Source organism: Bactrocera latifrons, unplaced genomic scaffold (genome assembly GCF_001853355.1).
Source record: "Bactrocera latifrons isolate USDA-ARS-PBARC rearing strain unplaced genomic scaffold, ASM185335v1 scaffold_287, whole genome shotgun sequence".
Classification (NCBI taxonomy): Eukaryota; Metazoa; Arthropoda; class Insecta; order Diptera; family Tephritidae; genus Bactrocera; species Bactrocera latifrons.
The window spans coordinates 123,467-142,291 of record NW_017536485.1 but is presented as its reverse complement, the minus strand read 5'-3'; the positions used below and the strand labels follow the sequence as shown (position 1 = coordinate 142,291).

Sequence of the window (18,825 nt, the reverse complement as noted above, 5' to 3'; positions counted from 1 at the left end):
TCGAGCGACAAAAGCATCGAAAATAATGCATAGGTATGCCTTAGTTGAAAAGAGAAACAAACATAGTGAGCAACATACTAAATATAGAGAGAAATAATCAAAATTTTGGGTAGTCGAAAAAATATTTTCGTATTTTGGCAAGAGATTTCATATATCTACAGTGCTACCAATCACATTATGTCATACCATATAGTGTTGGAAAGATAAGATTTTAAGTTTCAAGCATGTCTCCGTGTTAAAAAGTTATTATCGATAACTTCACTCATTGAAAAACAGCTTTAATTAAAAGCTTCAAATACTCGTAAATTTCATTAAAATGACTCAGATCACAATCACCTTATCATAAAACCGAAATGCATTTAATTTATGCCTAGAAAATTTCATTTCAACTCACCATTTTGCTTTGTTAAACCGCAAATCGTGTTAATCGAATTTTCCGTAATTCTGCAAATCAAAACACAAAGTAAAAATTAAATTAGTATGAGTACCATATGTAATTATTCAATTAAATTTATTATGTCTATATATAGCACAAGTATTAACGGTCCCATTAAATATTCAATAAATGCGCTCACACATCACTAATTCGCTAATATATACATATACAAGTGTATGCAATTAGGTATTGTTGACGTTAGCAGATATAAATCAAGTGAACTTATTGCACAATTGTCATAACAAATGCAAATGCTGTAAGTAATTAAGTTGTTGAGGCGAATTGAATTTGCAATTAAATTGTTTAAATTTGTCGGAATGAAAGTGTTTGCCGAGTGGCTTTTCAATGTGTTTCTCTGATTTAAGGGATAAGTTTTATGGGCAAGCAAGCTGGTAGCGTGTTTGCGTTTTCAGGGGCAAAGTTGACAAGATTTATGGTGAATAATTGAACGACATTGTGTTTTGAATTGCAATGACACGAATAGTAATGGTAATTGGAATGGTGATGGTAATTGTAATTGTCATAGACCTGTAAGTGTAATAATAATTTTTGTTGTGGCACTAATAAGTAAGAGAAAAGTCATTGTGGTAGTAATGATATTGGTAATTTTAGTAGAAGAAATAATAAAGTGGTGATAGTAGAAAGTAATGGAAGTGATTATAGTTAGAGTAGAAATGATAAAAGTAGTTATTATTTGAAAAAGTGTTTCAATCCATTTTCGCAGAAAAAAAAGGAATTATAATTGTGGTGGTAATGGTACTTGTAATGTTAATGGTAATCGTAACTTATAAAACCCTCACGTTGCTTAATGCAATATTAGCTACAATTACTCTAACTGTAATCTAATTGTGGGATTAGTAAGTAAAATATAGCCAATTACGATAGTAATGGTTTTGATAATTTTATTTATAATTACATTTGCAATTATAATTAATTACAATTGTAATGTATAAAGAAAAAATATATGTTTAGTAGTAATAAAGTAATTAAAAGTAATATGGATAGAAATGGTATTGGTATTTTTAGTGGTAATTGTAAATCATTGTGGTAAATTGTAAATTACAGAAGAAATGATAATGGTACTTTTAATTTTAGTATACGTGATGAATAGTTTTAGCAGTATTTATTTATTAATGGTATTTTTGGTAGTAACGGTAGTGGTAATTTCAAAAGTAATTGTAGTCTAATTTGGTGGTAGTGGTACTGATAATTGTAATGGTAATCATAATTCCTAGAGCAAGCGTGTTGCGTAATTCAATAAACTTCAATGTAAATGTGGGATTAATAAATAAAATATGTGCATTTGGTTTTGATAATTTTAACAGTAATTGTAATTATAATTACATTACAATGTATACGGATAATTCCGATTTTGAGGCATGGTATAAGAATTTTAACCTTACTGCTACGTAAGTAATGGTAATTTTGATAGTACTAGTATTGGCAATCGTAATGGTAAGCCGAGTAATTAGAATTTTTTTATATAGTATTGGCTTTAGCTATTGTACATGTAATTTAAATAGGCTGTAATAAGTAAAATGTGGTAAAATTGGTATTGGTAATTTGGATAGTAATGACAATTGCCGTATTAAAGGTATTTAATAGTAATTATGTTTGTAATTACAGTAAAAATGATATGTGCATATGTTACAATATATGTAATTGTATTGTGTGTTGGCTTCAGTGCAGTAGTCGATAAATTTTTGTAATACTTAGGTCATAACGTGATGATCACAAAAATATGCCAAATATTGTGTTTCATATTTGGTACCTGCAATAAATCTAAGTAGGAAGGAAGTATAAAACGATAATTGGTATCAGTGAAGAGAAGAGTTTGTCACCAAACTTTGAAATTAATCAAAATCAAACAATCGCTAGTCGCCTCTTTATTTCTTTATACGCCATATATATTATATTTTTCGAGGAATGTTCAGATTATATAGCGACTTGCATAAAACGTTGAAATGTTATCAGTAAGAGTAATAAATTTATATAAATACTTTCTAATATATATATTTAATCAGCATACCACCATATAGGTTTATATTTTCACCCACACACTAATCATCAACATTGTTAGAGCGCCAAGTTTACAAGTGGTTTTAGAGTCTTATCAGTTCCAAAAATTAGTCAGCGAACAAAGCGAGGTTATCAGTTCCTTGTCAAATCACTTTGTTTTCAAAATATTGTCTGTTGCGTTTCAGTTATTGTGCAACTGTACGTTTTTTATATAATTAACTACAGTACTGAAGTATTCATTATATCGGGCAAACAATTTCAGCTGATTGTTTTAAAAACCTTGTAGCCGCGCATTAATTGTTTGGTCTTTGGTAAGTGACACTTGATGCAAATTGCACATTTAATGTGTTAAATATTTAATTTAACATGACAAAGCGTGAGCATGTGATTATTTGTATGCCGACTGCAAGAATTCTTTTGCAATTAAAATGTGGCATGCCACAAAAGCACCACACCCAATTATTTGCATGTTAAACAAGTATTACGAGTGCGATTAATAACAATGGTGGAGAAGCCAGTGGCGGGAATTGATTTCTGTTATTTAAACTTTGGAGTTTTATATGGAAAATTAACAAAAACTAAAATTAACAAAAAATTAAAATCATTATTGGTTGAGGTTAAGTTCTTTAAAAATTTACATCAATAATTCTATGCTAATCGAAAAAGTCTTTCGTATTTCTAAGCAAACTTTCAACTGATTTTAGGTAGCACAACAAACCGACATTATAAGCAGTGGAAGTGACAAGTGACATTCTAACCGGACATAGAAGATAGGCAAGAATAAAACTCAACTTCTTTTAAAACTGTATTTTTCTCTATATTTATTATAGTTGTGTAATAACTGCTGATCTCTCAATTAATTACCATATTCTGGCTAAATAACTTCGAAATTTGTACTTCTACCTAAATACACCTAACTTTCGTTAAGTGAAAGGAACGCCTTTTATTCAGAAGCAGCTAAAATCATAATTTCTTACTCAATACCATTTTCTAGGTATATTCATGGAATTGGGCTGCACCCCGCCAGCATCCTTTCCACCAGAAACAGCGCCGCAATCCAGCTAAGTTCCTCAATACAAAATCAAATCGATTTGCAACCACTTATTGGTGCAGCATTTGGTTGCTGCATTCCACCTGAGCTTTCATGTGGTTCCTTTCGTTTGCTTGTACCGAGTTTCTGGCTGTGCTAACGAGTCACTCTATGTGGTCTTTCAGCGATGAGATCTCCATATTTGCAGTTTTCACATAATTGATTAGCTGATTAAATTGCAATTGGCAAACTGCACGCTGGGAATTCAAGCTGACATGCAGTGCTTAGCTAATCGTATAACTATAGATTAGCTGAAATTTGTATGCCAATTAGAGTGATTGCAGGAATTGATGAAAGCGCACTCCAAACTACTTAAGTTGATGAAATTTTTGATTATTTTGAGCAGAATGTTTTATTAAGCTAGTGAAAAGCTTGTTTTTAAAGACTGGAAATCGGTGAATTCATCGAGGGCTTGTCTCAAGCAAGTCGCCCAACCATCTGTGTTAAGACGATAACGTGGAAAATACTAAAGAAACAGTACTGGAAAACCGTCATGTTTACATCAAAGAGACAGCAGGGGATCTCAAAATCTCTTATGAATCGAATCAACATATTTCAGTGAATGTTTTGGTTAAAGTTTTGGTTAATATTTTGGTTAACATTTTGGTTAAACTTTTGGTTAATGTTTAAGTTAGTTTTTAGGTTAGTGTTTTAGTTAATATTTTGGTAAATTTTTTTATTAATGTTTTGGTTAATTATTCGGTTAATATTTGTGTATGAAGCGTGTGAATGCTAGACTAGTGACGAGAAGAGATCATAAAACGAGTCATGGCTTTCGAATATAACGTCGAAACTGTTCAACAACACCGGAAAAATTTTGCTGAAGACAGCAAACTATAGATATGTAAAATTTGATTCATGGTTGACGTCATTATATTGGCTTAAAGCAGCCTATTTTGACGGCATTGATAAAGATTTGCATTAAAATACGTGAAATTAAATTTTTTTGCCAGTCCGAATCAAATTTGATACTAGTTTAGTTACTAAATTTTGAACACGAAATATCGCCCACTGAACTCAAATCTAAATTAATTATATGAAGGATTTTTGAAGGATATTTCAAAATAATATGTCATCAAATGCCATAAACTTTTGAGATATAAAGACTTTTACAGGTAACTCATGCGCCATGGAGGCCATATATGAATATATAAGAGTGAAGCAGCTGTTACAGCCAAAATAGCACAAAATATTAATAGAAACAGAGAAGTAAATAAAACAATTTAAACACCGCAAGCCAAACAAACAAAGTGCTTAATGTAATTTTCACTTTTAACGCCAAAGCTTTCCAGCACAAATGTGGTCACTTGAGACGAAAACAAAAAATTAAAATAACAATCAAATAAAAGATTAAAAAAATAACATTACAAAATAGAATATAAAAATGAAAGAAATTTTCAATTTCACAAAGTAGCGCTAAGCCAACAACAGAACAATTCAATAGTTTACGGCAAACAAATAATAATAAAAAACACACACACGAGCAAACAAAGGGAAAAGTCTGAGCAGATGCTACGAGAAGGATGACCGTATGCAATATTAAAATGTCAGTCACGTGATAAGATATAATGTGTCCTGCGCTATGTTGCGACACTTTTGAGTGCCTCTTATGGCCGACGCACCGAGGGGGCCATTAAGCCGAATGGCAAGAAGACACAGTAAAGACAACAACAATAATGGAAACTACGGCTGCCGCTACTACGCTGTACGGCCATTATAACAGAAGGGCAGAAGGGCTGTCAGCATAATGCAAATGGGAAAAAGTGGCAAATGCCGTTAAAGGGAATAATATGTGCGCACATATTAATATATTCATGTGTGTGTGGGCATGCTGAAACAGTAATATACAAATAAAACAAAAATCAAATGATATAAAACAAAATGGCGTATGATAAAATTAAAAAAAAAAAAAAACACGGATGGTCACACTTGTGTTGGCTAAAGTGACATTTGGAGTTGCGTCGTGCCAGTCAGTGACTGACAGGCGGCAACTGAAGTAACGGTAATGGCAGCTCAAGCTAGCGATAACAGTTACGAAAAATTAAAATGAAATAAAACAATTTTTAAACAAAAACAACAATAATAGCAGCCGCATGCTGGCACTGCTGTTTGGTGACTCCGACTAACTATTCCGGCTATCAACCAGTAGCAAACGACAAACAACACAATGTGCTGCTGACCCAGTTTTTAGTGGTGTTACAGAAAGGGAACAGAGAAAAGTAAAAAGGCGATGTTACAAAAAGAAAACATGTTACGGTAAGAAAAAAATTTAACACCAATCACGGACTTTTGATGGTACCGAATTACGGTATTTCACTTTTATCTAATTAATTTTCGAAGTGATTTGTACGCACTTTATATTTCAGAAAATTTTTTCTACCGAATCACGGTACTTTTATTCGTAATTTTTTCAATTCATACATTCCTATATTCAATGAAATGACATTTAAAATGAGTTGTATTTATTTATATTCTAGAATTTTTTTTCTCTATCTAATCACTATAATTCGTAACAGCTTTTTGAGTATACCTAGATTAAAAGATTTTACAAATAAAGTTTAGGCACTTAATACTTTGTTAAAAGCCTTCTACCGAATCACGTTACGCTAATTTGTATCGAAATACGATACTTTAATTTTACCTAAATAATTAATTTTTTTAAGAGATTTGTCGACACTTTATATTTCAGTAAATTTTTTGTACCGAATTACGGTATATTTATTTGTACCGAATTGCCGAATTTTCAAAATAATTTTTACTCTATTTATATTCTAGTAAATTCCTTTTACCAAATCGCGGTACTCTAGTTCGTATCGAATTGTGGCACTTTTAGTTTACCTAAACTAAATGAATTTCCGTGCAATGTTAAAGCACTTCATATTTTGTTAATATAATTCCAAAACATCGCGGTAATCTAATTTGTACCGAACTTCGGTACTTTAATTTAAACAAAGCTATGTAAATTTAAGCACTCCGTATTTTGTTAATTTTTGTTGTACCGAATTACGGTACATTTAGTGTACCTATTTTCGGTAAAAAAGAAATTATTTTTTAAATTTTTCTTGAAGGCAAGGAAATCATTATTTTGACATTTTTTATAAATTTTTAAAAAAGCTCCCCGGCAGCTACAATCTTAAGAGAAATATTAGTTTCCTCTTTTGTCATTAGTATGTTCACAGGAAGGTAAGATTGCTGCCACTTTAGGCTCAATTATGGTCTTAACTTTTTGAATTGAAATTTTTATATTATTACGATGAAGTATGTAGAGAACAAAAGTTTTCAACAAACCCTCTGAGTAACAATAATAGCTTGTTTTAAATTATATAAATTCTTTGAAGTTTTTGTACTTTAGCGCTAGCTGCAAAACGAAGTAAATATAATTAAATTTGTTGTATTAATTTTTCCAAATCACGAATTTCTACAGGGCATTAACAGAATCAAAAAAGAGAATAACAAATACAGAAAAGCCTCTGGGAACTTTATTTAATTCAGTATATACGCGGCGTATACGTAACTTTCATTGCATGGGGTGTGTTACATTCGTAGACAAGCAATGAAACCTATATGTAAGTTTTTTCCCATACATACATATGTATAAGCACGATTATATGTATGTATGTATTTTTAGAATATATATAATGTACATACATATGTATGGGTGTGTATATACGCGCTTATTGTTTGTACGCAACTTCCTGTTCGACTTATGATCCCAAAACACCGCTCAGCGTTGAATTATCTTTATGAATATTTTAAGCATATGCAAATTTCTTCATTGTTTTTCTTATGCCTTTTAAACTTTTTTCTCAACTTTTTTGTTTTTATTTTGAACACATTTCCCCAGGGGGTGTCATTTCAACGAAATTGTTCAGCCTCAGCTGCGTTTCTGCAAAGGAAGTAATGATGGGAGAAATTATGCAAGGAAAGCGGGAGCACTTTATAATGCAGAGCATAAAATAAATAGAATTAAACAATTTGCAAATTTTGTTAAGCAAATATTTTGAAAACGAACTTAATTAAAAGTCGTCTAAGAACACAGCGCATTCTTATAAGATATGGATATGGTTAAGGAAATAAAAATATCTTAGCCTATGGTAGAAATAATAATTATTTAATATTTAATAGCAAACAATTGTGAAATTAACTCAGTAAATCCGCTTTAGCTTAAGGCTTACCAGACTCTGACTCTTTCCTCAAATTATGGATTATTTATTCTGGCAAAATATGGCTGTCAATGCAAAATGTTTAAGCACACACACATTAAGCATTTATGTAGGACACTCGGTTGTCACATTATTTTGTACACACACACACACACACATTGGTTCGCCCCACACATCAACAGTCACCAACAATTGCTACAAACACACTTACACTTTGTCAGCAAGTGTGGGTGGACAACAGCGCCACATAAACAATTGAGTGAATATTTAAATTTGTCAGCCGTCACAACACTTCGACAATGCTTTTGCAGCACATTTGACAATTGCAAAAACAATGCCATTGATAAAAGCTGTCACGGGCAGACACTTTCATGAGAGACAATTGAAAGCTGAATGACAATGGCATTAAAGCAATGAGCTTTATCAATAATCAAATGAAATGCAAAATGTCACAGCACATTGGAATTATATTAAACCAACAACAATGGCAGCCTAAATCAGAGATTTTTATTGAAAATATTGAAATAATTCTCGAAGAGAGCAACAACTATTGGTGAAAGCAAGAAAAAATGCTAACTTCGGCTGCACTGATGCTTTAGTACCCGTTATTGATGCATTTTTTATAGCAGAAACGTAAAGAAGCGAGATTTCTTGAAGATGATATCGTCAACTAAACAAATTTTTCATAGAAAAATTCGATTTTGATTGGTCAGTTTATATGGCAGCTATATGCTATAGTGCTGCGATCTGCATAATATGTTCGTAGATTGTATTTCTGCTTTCAGTTATAAACCATGCCAAATTTCGTGAAGATATCTCATCAACTAAATAAGTTTTCCATACAAAAACTTGATTTTGACTGGTCAATTTGTATGGCAGCTATGTGCTATGATGGTCAGATCTGAATAAATTTTTCGAAGCTTGTGGAGTTCCCTTGGATTGTCATCTTTGGTAAATTTTGTTAAGATATCTTGCCAATTATAAAATATTTCCTTACAAAGACTGTATTTTCACAGGCCAGTTTGTATGACAGCTATATGCAATGGTGGTCCGGTCGGAATAGTATGTTCGGAGATTGTATTGCTGCTTTCCGTTATTATCTGTGCCAAATTTTGTGCAGATATCTCGTCAATTAAACAAGCTTTCCATAAAAAAGTTTGATTTTGATCGATAAGTTTATATGGCAACTGTACGTTAAAGTGAACCGATTGGTCAGTAGTTTGTATGATAGCTATATGCTATAGTGGTCCAATATCGGTAGCTCCGACAAGTGAGACGACTCTTGGGGATGTGTGCGAGATTTCAGATAGACATCTCTAAATCTATGGGACAAACCGACATGTCTAAAACCATTCAATGCCTCAAGCTGATTATTTTTATACTTTTATATGCTTTATATGGTCTCCGACGTGTCTTTTCAGGGTGATAAAGCTTTTTTGTAGAGGATATACATTTCTAAAATATTTATATATATGTGCATATGTGTGTATATATATATATATATATATATATATATGCTGAATTATTGATGTCAACTTCTTTAGCTGTTTGTTGGCTTGATTATTGTTTTTCATTTTTATATTTGCTTCCTTAATTAAATTTATCTTTGCATTTTAATTAAATGTTTGTCAACCTGTTTTTGCACATCATTCACATCAGCCAACACACACACACGCTTATGCATAAGCATAGCGGCATATTATCGTATGTGGGTTCATTAGTTCCTTTGTGTCTATGACACATATTCATAGCACGCAAGTTTTAATTAAAACTACACAATTCCCATACTTATACACACACATACAAATACTTTACTCACACACAGGTGTTTTTTGCCAGCGGTGACACGTTTATGAACTGTCTGCGTGTTAATTGTCAAATGACACGCATACGCCATGGTGCACCCGCAAAACCGCCCACCAATCAACTTAAGACCCAAACACACACATTTATATGAATATGTGCGCATCAGCGTTGGTTGTGACATTTATTTGCTGCGAAATTATAAATTGCGAAAGTTTGTCAGCGCGTCCGAAGGCAGGCGGTGGAGGCAGCGCTGGCGTTAGCACGGCCCAAGTGGACGACAATGAAAGGCGTGTAGCGTAATTGATTTGATAATAATAAATTCCGCTAATAGTTCATTAGCTGTAGTGTGCGTTAGATAGCGGCATGCTGATAAGTCAGTGAATGATTCGTGCGTTCAGGTAATCGGGAATGGTTATTGGGTGCGGAAAGAAATGGCGGTGCATGGCATGTGATATATATGACATAGCTATAACTAGTTACTATGTATGTGAATAAAAGATAAATAAAATCAAAAGAGAAAGACTTTTACGTTAACACATATTTAAAAATTAAGAAATTAAGAAAAATGTAGTTTAGTTAGAGAATCTCATTTTTACTGGCTTTTAGTTTTAAATCAGCTTTTTGAGAGCGAATTTTAGTTTCAAGGCGGAAATTAAGTTGCAGCGAAAATTCGTACCCAAAAAGTCTTTTCAAAACATATTATTAATTTTCTTTTAATTTCTCTGCTATCATGTATTTGTAATAAATGAAGCAAAAATGCACTGCATCATCACTTGCCTTTGCTAATGCTTTGCCAATATGAAACTGCACATCCAACAAACTTGGCGCACACTAATGAGTTTTTAATGTGCTCAACTATACAAACTATACAAAGGCATACAGACATCTCGTGCAAAAGGGAATTTATTAACAAGAAACTGCAGGCATATAAACATACGTATAAACACATGTATATGTATATACACCAGTATGACTAATCATAAATGTATTGCACACCTACCAGCATTATTTTGTTAGTTTTTTCGGCAAAGTCAATTTATTTTATTCAATATAGTTTTCTTCTGCTTCAATACAGCTTTTTGCATGGTCCAAAAGCATGCCGAATGAGTGTTTTAGCTAGTTGACCGTTATAGCCGCCAGTATACCGGTGCAAACCTTTTGAATGGCCTCTACGTCTGCATAACGCTTTTCTTTCATGTGTAAACGCATTTTTCCGAAAAGGAGGAAGTCGTAAGGTGCCATGTCAGCTAAATACGGGGAGTGGTTAATGGTTAAAATATGATTTTTGATCAAACAATCGACCATATGATGTCCTTCGAATGTTGGGTTCTGAGCAATTCAAACCGTGCACACACCTTTCGTAAGCACAAATGTTCGGTCAAAATGCGATAAATCGATGTTTCATGAATTTCAATGATGATTTCGGCTGATTTTTTATGAATTCACGCACAGTTTCGATGGAATATCCGGTAATCGCGGATTTTCATTGGCCCACATGTTGATCGTCATTTATGTCCTCACGATCACTTTGAAAACATTGAAGCCACCCGTGCACTCTGCTACGGGATAGGCAACAGCTTGTTTCATCAATTGAAATGCTTCGGTAAAAGTGTACCAATTTTAGAACAAAACTTAATGTTGGCTCTTTGTTCGAAGCTCATTTTCGCAACGATAACACAAACATACTGACACTGGAATCGCAATAATTTCACTTCCAATCTATGAAATGTCATGAAATTCTCACTGGACAATCGATAAAGATAGCAGATTCTAACGCACTAGTCAGTAAATAGATGGCGCCACCAGGGGGGTTTAAAAATTCTATTCCATTATTTTATTGCCTTATTAAATTCTACAACAGCTCTGGAATATTGTCCTAAATTTTCCTGTTGATACGAATAATGGTTTCGGAGATACAGCCTTGCAAACTTATGCGCTGGAGGCTCTCTTTAAAGGTGTTTTTCTCTAAGCTTTGTTTTCGAAGTCGGTTTGCAAGATTTTCTTAGAACTAGTCATTTTTGAACGAAATATTATTTTTTATAGCAACTACTCTTAAAAAAATTTCGGAAAATTTTCAGGGAAATTTGCATTTTTTTTACAAAAAAATTTAGTAAAAATCAAATTTTCAGTTTTTTTAGTGTATGTTTGTAACAATAAAAGATTTAGTAACATATTTAATTTTTATATGAGAAAAAGTTGTTGGAAAGGCTGTTTTCTACCCGAGGAAATCAATGTAGTCTCTTAAATAAAAGAAACAATGTGAAAGCACCAATGGGGTGATATACTCGTTTAACGTTTTGTGTTGCTCTGATTATACCAGTTTAATCGATTTATGCCAGTTGTTTGTTCGATTAGCCACACTGCAGATGCGAAGCGAAATTTTCGATGGCAATCACAACAGCTAAATCGAATATATTGAGAAATTCGACAAAAGTGCTACAAGAAACCTTTGCAATGACTACAAGATTATATAAAATATATACTAAAAAATTGGTAAAATCCTTGAAACATATATGAAATGTAATAAAATCAACATCGCCGCCACCTACCGGGTTGACTATTATTTCTCTACCTAAGACCCATAACTCCAAATATGTCTTCTATTGTTTTCTAATTGATTATTGAAATAATATCTACTCTCTTTTGCTCCAAGGCCATTTTGAAAGAGAATTGTTTCCGACCGCTGAACTCTAAATGATGGAGAATGGTGCGATCTGTTGAAGTTCACTCACGTGAGGAAAGCTCTCTGAGCATCATTCCCTTAGGATGGCCAGATACGATTCCTTCACATGTGGCTCAAAAAGCTCACTTCTTCCCGCCTTAGATCAAGTATCCTCTCAGTAGCCAAAGCGAAACAACTCTCCCAAGGCTTATGTGCTGGGTTTGGAATCAAATGCATCACGTAAAAACGAAACCTGCTGCTCACCTGTCGGAACATCTAATATTGGTCTGCCATGGCATTTAGTTATCATAGAAACTCGCCGATTTAACTCAGGTAACTCAGGTAACTCGCAGTATGGAGAACTTAACGCGACAAGGTTTCTTCACAAATCTTTGCACACATTATAACCGAAAGCTCTGCTACAATATCCGAAGAAATTGTTCAGTTCGGACACATAAAGCACATAATTTCCAGACCGATTCGTATTCAAGTGTTTGTGTGGAACATATTTTTTATTTATGAAAGTTATTCACTTTAGCTTTGGTGCTTTGTTTAAAATTTCAAAAATAAAAATAAAAGAGTATTAAAAAATATCGTAAAAATCAGTGGTTTTTGTAACTAAGCAAAGTGCTTCTGCTAAAAAAACGACTTCGTTAAACAATGTTCGATAAATATTAAATAAATAATGAGCACACAAAAATGTCATACATTCTATGGAAAACCTTCGACGACAAAAAATTTTGAAAAAATGTATAGGATATACAACTCCAAAAAGTTGAACTTAATTTTTTTGTACCTTTTTATTTTAATACAATATACTTGCTATCAAAGTGCGTGCCGAATTCGACAAAAAATGCATATTTTTCCTTTTCTGCTTCCTTGCTTATTTGCTGTCGTGTCACTCCATCACGTACAAGTGACTGCGTCGTCTTTTTATGCGCGCACTGTATGCTTTTTTGCTCATTCGCAATTTCAGTGCTTATTTCCGGTTGCTGATATCCTTGTTACTTTTTTTTATTTATTCTTGTTATTTTTTTTTTCTTTGTGTCTTTACTGACATAACCGTTATTGCTTACAATTGCTTGGCGTTGCTAGGAAATGCATTTGTTGCGCAAAGTTCTTGCCTTCAGACGTCGTTAGAGTAGCGCTGGCTGCCAGCATTGTTTCTTGTTGTCTCATGCTTTGTGTGTTGTGTCACAGTTGTTGTAGCGAGGAATTTCTCGTTTTTTGACATTTGCAGTTGCAGTCACTTATCGCAGTTTTTGTCTGAGCGCAAAGTTTCCGATACGTGAGAATAAAATGTAAGTGAATTTTGCGAAAAGAATTTTGCATAAGTGCAACAGTCATTATCGGAAATATGCGCATGTAAATAAATTATATTTCGCAAATGCATTTTTGTGTGAAATTCAGTGTAAAACGTGTGCAACGACAAATGCCACTCGAAGCTTTAAATTTGCATACAAATTGAATGAGGAGTCAGAAATTTGGTTTTCAAAGTAAAATGTTTTTTGAGAAGAGTTTGTGAGGGGATTAAAGGGAAGTACGAGACAAAAGCAAAATATTGCACGAAACTACTAATGGAGCATACGATAAACAAGAATTCTTTAAATCGTGGACCCGTGAGCCAGAACATGACCTTAACTTAGATATCACGAAGCGCCAAATCTCTAACTCTGATTTAAGAATATTGACTAGCATTGTAAGCATTCTTCTTGTAAGCTTGACGCGAATTTCACAAGGCTCTACGGCCTCACACAGACGAGAACGCTACAAACATGTCGGAACACTGCTCTCCGGACTACGTCAGGATGCCCGTTGGTGTCCCAGTTAGGAAGCATTGTGAACTCCTCTCCAAGTATTTTTAGTTGGGATACTTTCGCGGAACTGCCTCCTAGGAGTATCAAGTGGTCCTTACCTCGACGACAAAAAACAATACGCCGATCAGACTTCGGACATGCACTGATCGCCATTCACAGCGAAACCATTAATGCCGTCAAAATACCACACGTTGCAGACGGAGAGCTCGAGTTGCCGCAAGAAACGAGAGTGACGCCTGCAGCTTCGTTTTGGATATTGTTGCAGATAAACTCCTACTTATCCACTATCGACCTTGACGTATCAAACATATGTCTAGTGTGCAATGAGTCCCGCATGACGATAACCACCGTACATGTCTGACGTCCCTCGTCCTATGGTTCGACCCCATCGAAACAGCTCCTGTCCTGGGCCTACCGTTGGCTGACCTCAATGACATCTTATCTAATCCTTACCATCCTAAGGAGGACCATTTATTGATGGGAGCCTCCATGTAAGGATTTTGTATTCCTTTGTGAAGAAAGTTTTCTTCGGATGCCACCCTAGACCCACTTGCGATGCCTAATTTTGGACTTTTGCCCTTTTTGGGTTTGCGACTTTGCTAATATTCTAGGTTAGATCTTAGGGCTGATCTTAATTTGTGGTTCTCACTTGGACAGATATTAGTCCTTTATATTACACATAAACACGTACAAATGGATCTCCAGAACCGCGTAGAACAGCTAAAGTGTTCGTTGAGCCTACTAGAGAAATATTGGGTATCCAACTCGTTCCCAAACGGATGAAATTGGTGTTAGTGTGCACTCCCTAAAAACTTCATTAGCTTTGAAGTTTCCGTCAATTCGACAGCCTTCAGGCACACAAACAAGTCTAATAGTTAGGTCAATCACTTCTTGAATAGTTTTGAGGGCACAGTTAGGCGCGAGTTAAAATTAAGTATAGCCGCTCAGCTATCGAAGTGGATGTACGCCTCTATGAAGGAAGCTTAATTTCAATACATCTTGATGGCAACCAAATAGCTTGAAACAAGAGCTGATGGTACGCTGTTCACTCGACCGTCTCCAACCATCTCTTTTTACTTCGATCCAACTGCGAAAAGGATTACCGTACACTTTTCCTACAGTTTTGCTCCGCCAAAGATTTGTAGTTTTAGACAATATTTTATTATCGTTTTATTACAAATAAGGTTTTATCAATATTTCAATATTTTTATGGTCGTCTTTAATGTTAAATCTCAAGAAATTAATCCCTTCTTAGATAAAGCAACATACGGAAGAAAATAGAACTGAAGCAACAACAGTCAAACAAACACAGAATATGAGCAGAGCAGCAGTCAACGCAAGCAATAAGAATTACAACAACATCCCTTTACATTACAGTTCCGCTTGCAACTCAAGAAAATATCTAACAACATACAAATATATAAATCTGCCACCACATACATTTGTATCTGCTTGGCTTGTAGTCACACAAAATTGCAAGCCGTAACTTGCTAGTATTTTCCATAGCTTTTGAATCGTCGTTGCGGTAGCGGACAGCTGTTGGAGTCTTCTGCACAGCTGTGCCGGCTGTTGGGTATTCACATCAACTCAACATCGGGGAAGGAACAACAAAACGGATGTGTAGCATGATGGGGTAAGCATGTGACGTGAGTCATCCCGGCGCTGGCTGCCACAAGAGCGCAAACGCTTGACTGACGCACAAGTGGCACTACAGTGTCGTCTAGACTGATGCGTGCAACACAATGGCGTTGATGAAAAAAGCATATCTACGTGTGCATGAAGAAGAGGCTCAGAAATATATAAAATGCTGGTAGGGGCAGCAGACAGCAACCTCCAATGCTGGCCGGTGACAAGCGAGCTTTTAATTAAATCATAAATTTAAATTGTGCGTTTCCGTTTTCCTGCATTTTCCTGTATTTTTAAGATTTCTTTTTTTACATTTTTATTTTATTGCGCTGAGTGCGAGATTTTTATCACATCACGTATACGGCCAGGCGCACCACATGTCAGCACTTATGCGCGGCCAGCAGCGCGGCGATCTGGTCTCTAAGCACACTCATATATTGAAGTATTTAAAGCTGGAAAAAAAATGTGCTTACAAATCAGATTGTGACTCGGTAATGACCGAAACCGGAAGAAAGGCAGCAAGGAAGTAAAAAGGATAATGTAAACGAGAGCGAGAGAGAGCGTTAAAAAATGCACGTTTGTGTGTGCGAAACAAGCCGGCATTCAATTTAAACCTTATGCTGGCTTTTATTAATGTTAAACATGTTTGTGTGTGTGTGTGTTTAAGAGTATTTTCTTCATTTTTATGCCTTTAATGTATTTTGTTGAATGAATTGTTGTTGAAGTTGAAGTTGAATTTTGTGAATGTAAAGTAGATTATGTGCTCACTTAGTATGAAAGAAAGCAGAAACAACATCATTACAAAAGTCCACACATAAATCACAAACAAAATAAATGCTGTTATTTTTAGAACTTTTTTTTTCCTTCGTTATGGCATTTCCGCTGACGCTGAGAGCTCTTGAAAATTTTCTTGACTCACCGCCTGACTAGCGCAAGCATTATAAGTGGCTGCTTAATTTCTTAAATGTGAGTGATATATGATCAATAGGGTATTTTGAATTATGAAAATGTCGAAATGAAAAAATTTGCTGACGCATGATTTTCCTACCAAAAGATGAGTAGAAAAATTTTTCTTTATCAGAATTTTTGACTTATACATTTGCGTTTACAAACAAATTGAATTCCTCCAAATACGATAGAAAACGCAGTACGCACTAGTATTTGGATTGCTTAATTTTTTTCACTTTATCGAAGAGTTCTTTTTGAAGCTAAATTATAAAAAGCGTTAACTTTGGCTACATCGAAGCCATAATACTCGAAGCTAAAATACAGAAGATTCCTTGCAATCACTTGTATCCAACAATTTGTACGGCAGCTATATGCTACAGTGGTCCGATCCGCAAAGTATATTCTCAGATTATAGTGGCAATATTCTTTGAATTTTGAGTGTTTTGAGGGGTGATAATTTATCACTTCGAACTGCGGAGGAATGGTTTCGACGATTCAGACCTGTGACGACGAATACCGAGCAAATCATGGAAAACATCGAGTTAGACCGGCATATGACCTCTCGTGACATCGCCCATAAGGTGGGAGTTAGTCATCACAAAATTTAAACCATCTGTAGAAGGCTGGATACACAAAAAAGCTTGATGTTTGGGAGCCGCATGATTTGACGCACAAAACCTTCTGAACCGAATTAACGCCTGCGATAAACTGACGCCATTTTTGACGGCGACGAAAAATTTATCACATACGACAATATCAAGCGAAAACGGTCGTGGTCTAAAGCCAGCGAATCGTCCCAAACAGTGGCCACGCCGGGATTGAAGGCCATGCACACTGTGTTGTTTGGTGGGATTGAAAGGGAATCATCCGCTATGAGCTGCTCCCATATGGGCAAACAATTATTTCTACCATCTACTGCGAACAACTGGACCGCTTGAAGCAGGCGATCGACCAGAAGCGTCCAGAATTGACCAACAGGAAGGGTGTAGTGTTCCACCAGAACAACGCCAAACTACACAGTTCGTTGATGACTCATCAGAAACTAAGGGAGCTCGGATGGGAGGTTTTATCGCATCCACCATATAGCGCCAAGTGATTACCACTTGTTCCACTCCATGGCGAACGCCCTTGTTGGTGTAAAGTTGAACCAAAAGGAGGCTTGTGAAAAGTGACTGTTCGAGTTCTTCGCAAATAAGAAGGGGGCTTCCACGAGGGAGGTATTATGAAGTTACTGTCTAGATGGAAACAGATTACCGAACGAAACGGCGAATATTTGAATTAAATCCGATCACTGTAACACTTTCTACAAAGCATTGAGTAAAGCGTCAAAAAACGAAGATATTTGACAACCTTTGCTGCCATTTGATTGCAGGTAAGCTAAATTAAAAACTATTTCGAAAGCTGGGAGGGGTTTCATGATAAAATAAATAAACAAAAAAAATGCGTATGCATAAATTGAGTGTTCTTTACATCTCCATTGCTCTAACATAGTCGGCTTCATATACTAGTAACATTTACATAGGCATCGGATTTTTCAATAGAATCTGAAGGATTTTTGCTAGAAAATTTGGAGATTCGATTATTTCAAGAAATTGTGACATTGAATGGCCTCCAGGAAGTTGTGATTTAACACCAAGAAGTAGACTCTTGTGTGGTTATTTACAGTCATTAGCTGTTCAAGTTTTAGAAGTCAATATTTAAGGTGCTATTTATGACATAAGACTTGATTTAGTGGAAAAAGTACTCCAAAATTGGTTTCATGAAATTCATTTCTGCAAAAAAGTCGTGGAGTCAAATGGCTTCCATTTATGGCATATTGATTGAGTCGATTGTGCTTAACAGTAAATAAGATACATTTGAATTTCATTAACAATTAGTGCTTTTTGCTTTTTGAAAGAAATCATATCACTCTTATTGGAAAACCCTGCATATAATTCAGTGTGAGAAAAAGAGAGACGTGGAATTTTCAATTTTGATATACTTTTACTGACTGCAGAACTCACTTTGTACTTCTATTGAAATAGTTAAAAATTTACTTAAATATAAGTTTTCAAAATATGCGAAAATTTATTTTCAAAATTTTCGACTAAACCCATGGTAACACTCTACACTTGCTCTTATCAATTGAAGCTAGCATGCCACAACATAACATGCGGCAGAGCAATCACAGCGTCATGAGTGTCAGTAGCTGCACTAAACAGTGTATTGTTATAACTGATAATTACCGTTATGCCGAGTTCCTTCGCGTACGAGCGCAT

At 34.9% G+C, this 18,825-nt stretch overlaps 1 protein-coding gene across 1 annotated transcript in view; it reads right to left on the bottom strand.

Annotated features, from left to right (window-relative positions):
• The window catches only part of LOC108970156, a 245,029-nt gene that overhangs the window by 127,290 nt on the left and 98,914 nt on the right, over positions 1–18,825 (bottom strand). Inside the window, exon 2 of the mRNA XM_018935357.1 lies at positions 395–444. The gene's annotated coding sequence lies outside the window, so the exon portion shown is untranslated. The remainder of the gene's footprint in view (positions 1–394; positions 445–18,825) is intronic.